This window comes from Carlito syrichta, unplaced genomic scaffold, assembly GCF_000164805.1.
Source record: "Carlito syrichta isolate Samal-C Ts95f unplaced genomic scaffold, Tarsius_syrichta-2.0.1 Scaffold115592, whole genome shotgun sequence".
Classification (NCBI taxonomy): Eukaryota; Metazoa; Chordata; class Mammalia; order Primates; family Tarsiidae; genus Carlito; species Carlito syrichta.
This window is the reverse complement of record NW_007059688.1, coordinates 63,932-67,468: the sequence shown is the minus strand read 5'-3', so window position 1 is coordinate 67,468 and position 3,537 is coordinate 63,932.

Below are 3,537 nucleotides of genomic sequence, written 5' to 3'. Positions count from 1 at the left end.
AAAAAAAAAAAAAAAAAAGCCAGTAAGGATGAAATGGGACGAAGCTTATAAAAAGCCCAGCCTAGTGCCCCGCACAGAGTAAACCCTCCACATACGACACCCATGGGCAATTTCCTTTTCTTTTTTCTTGAGTCGGGGTCTGACTGTTGCCCAGGCTGGAGTGCGGTGGCTCAGTCACGGCTCAGCCTCAGCCTCCCGGGCTCAGCATCAACCTCAGCCTCCCAAGTAGCTGGGACTATCGGCTTGCACCACCACGCCCGGCTAGTCTGTTCATTTATCATCATCATCATCATCATCGTTCTTATTTTGTAGAGATGAGGCCTCACTAGGTTGCCTAGGTCGGTCTCCAACTGCTGGGCTCAAGCACTCCTCCCACCTCGGCCTCCCAAAGTGCCGAGACTACAGGCATGAGCCACCGCGCCCAGCCAACCCATGGGCGGCTTTGGTGACCCGTGTTCTCCTCTCTTCGCCCGTTCCTCCCGCCATCCTCTCGACAGCATGCAGTGCCCACTGCGTCCTGGGAACTGTGGCGGAGGGTGAGGATGCGAAGGCAGGTGGTGGGAAGGACGGGTCTCAAGACCGTGTGCTGAGGGCCGTGACACACCCAGGGAGGAAGGCAAAGAGACTGCCTTGGACGGGACCGAAAAAAGAACGTTTGGGGAAATGTTCTGTATCCGCACTGTGATGGTGATCACATGCTGTCTTTTCTTTTCGAGTTGGAGTCTCACTCAGTCGCCCAGACTGGAGGGCAGTACCCAGGCAGGTCTCGAACCCGCGGGCTCAGGCCCTCCACTCACCTCAGCCTCCCAAAGGCGCGGGATGACAGGCTGAGCCACCGAGCCCGGCTCCCATGCTATATTTTCAAAAACTGATGAAGCCCGGGCACAGTGGCTCACGCCTGTAATCCCAGCGCTTTGGGAGCTCAAGGGGAGAAGATTGCCTGACCCCACGAGTTTGAGACCAGCCTGGGCAACATGGCAAGACTTCATCTCTAAAATAAGTTTAAAAAATTAGCCGGGCGTGGTGGCCCGCACCTGTGGTTCCAGCTACTTGGAAGGCTGAAGCAGAAGGATCGCCCGAGCCCAGCAGGTCAAGGTTGCAGTGGCCATGAGCATGCCACTTGCACTCTAACCTGGGCAACGGTGAGAATCTGACTCCAAAAAAACCCCATGAAAATGTATATTTAACATTTCATCGTATGTAAACTCTAACCCAATAAAGTTGATGTTTTAAAAAAGCACATCAGGCTGGGCACCATGCTCAAGCCTGTAATACCAGCACTTTGGGAGGCCAAAGCAAGAGGATTGCCTGAGCTCAGGGGCTTGAGATCAGTCTGGGCAACTTGGTGAGATCTCGTCTCTACAATAAATAAAAATATAAATAAATAAACGCTGAGGCGGAAGGATCGCCGGAGCCCAGCAGGTCGAGGCTGCGGTGGCTGTGAGCGTGCACTCCAGCCTGGGCGACAGAGTGAGACTCCGACTCAAAAAATTAAAAAAAGTACTTAAGCACCCAAATGTGGGTTTGTTGAATGGGCAAAGGGACGGATGGTGGGTGGATGAGTAAATGAGTGTGTACGTGAATGTCTCAGACGATGGCCCAGCTGAGGGCGCCCTTGCCCTCTCTCCTCGGGGCCCACGGGTCTCCCCAGAGGAGGTGGGCCTTGGAATTCCTCTGGCATCCCTGCGGCCCCTTTCCCCTGGGGCAGGGACAGATGCCCCAGTGTTCCCAGCCAGCGCTCCCCGACTCCTCTAAGGCTGCTTCCCGGGACCTCCGGTGCTCTCCCTTCCAGCTGCCGCAGGCCAACCCGACCAGCTCCGGCCCAGCTCCTTGGTGCCAAGGTCACGGGTGCGATGCCCAGCTACAGACCCGCATTGCCCGCGGCGCGGCCTCCCAAACCCTGGCCGGCTCCGCCACCTGCCGGTCAGTTTTGGAAGTGCATCCGTAGAGCGCCGGGGAAGCCGGAACCTGAGAACCATCAGGACGCCGCGCTGGCCTGGGAGTTTTAAGTTCGATCCTATTGAAGTCGGGCGCGGTGCTTCACACCTGTAATCCCAGCACGTTGGGAAGCGGAGGCGAGAGGACTGCCTGAGCCCAAGGGTTCGAGACCAGCCTGTGCAACACGGCCAGCCCTCGTCTCTACAAAAAATCAAAAAATTAGCCGAGCATGGTGGCGCGCACCTCTGGTTCCAGCTACTTGGAAGGCTGAGGTGGAACGAGCGACTGAGCCCAGCAGATCGAGGCTGCGGTGGCTGTGAGCATGCTGCTGCCCTCCAGCCTGGGCAACAGTGAGACTCTGACTCAAAAAAAAAAAAATCAAGCAGGGATGTCCCTTATCATAATGTGACTTGGTCTCCCTCCTTTGCACCCTATTTGGTAGAGGAGGCGGTAGTTCATTTTGCGTTGCCATAAAGGAATATCTATGCCTGGCATGGTGGCTCATGCCTGTCATCCCAGCACTTTGGGAGGCGGGGGTGAGAGGATTGCCTTAGTTCAGGGGTTCAAGACCAGCCTGGGCAACTTAGTGACACCTTGTCTCTGCAATAAATTGCAAAAAAAAAAAACCAAAAAAAACAACCAACTAGCTGTGCATGCATGATGGCATGCGTTTGTAGTTCCAGCGACTTGGAAGGCTGAGACAGAAGGATCGCCTAAACTCCAGTCTGGGTGGCAGAGTGAGACTCCAACTAAAAAAAATTAACTGGGCATGGTGGCGCAGGCCTGTAGTTCCAGCTACTTGGAAGGCTGAGGTGAAAGGATGGCCTGAACCCAGAAGGTTGAGGCTGCGGTTGCCATGAGTGTGCCACTGCACTTCAGCCTGGGCAACAGAGTGAGACTCCAACTGAAAAAAAAAAAAAGTTTTATCCTACTGAATTGATACAGCCACCATGGGAGGCAGGCTTTGAAACATAAGGAAACTGAGACACAGAGAAGCTAAGAAATGCGTGCAAATTCGCACAGTGAGTTAGACCTGAAATTCCTCCCTGGGGCTGTCAAACTCTCCAGATTAAGTTCTGTCCATGTGACCACATCTTGCTGGGGAAGGGAGGCAACATTCACGAGCGTCCCTTCTCCGCACTTCCAGCAAGAGGGTGAAGGCTTCACAGCAGCTGCCCAAATTCACCTTCCAGAGAAGGTGAACGGCGCGCCTCCCGCGTGCCAGGCCTGGGGTGGGCCTGGGCCACGTCATGAAGGTGAGCGGTGGGAAGAGCCCGCCTGGAGACACAGGGCAGCCTGTGACGCTGAAGCCATCACACCCCGCCAGAAACTTCTCCGGTCGGTCCAACAGAGAGACCCATAGTTCCGTCAGAGCTAAGTCAAACGAGGTCTTGAATTGGTTCCTTGGACCCAACCGCCTGTGTTTCTAACTCAAGAATAATAACCGAGGAGTGGCACATTATTTTTACATCTCGTTTGCATATGATTAATTCTAAGTTCAAAGTGAATGCGGGTCACCCGGCCCCTTGCTTCTCAGCGCCTGGCTCCCCTCCACCCCACGGCCGGGCCGCCCAGCCCCTGCCTGGCCCCCCGGTCCCC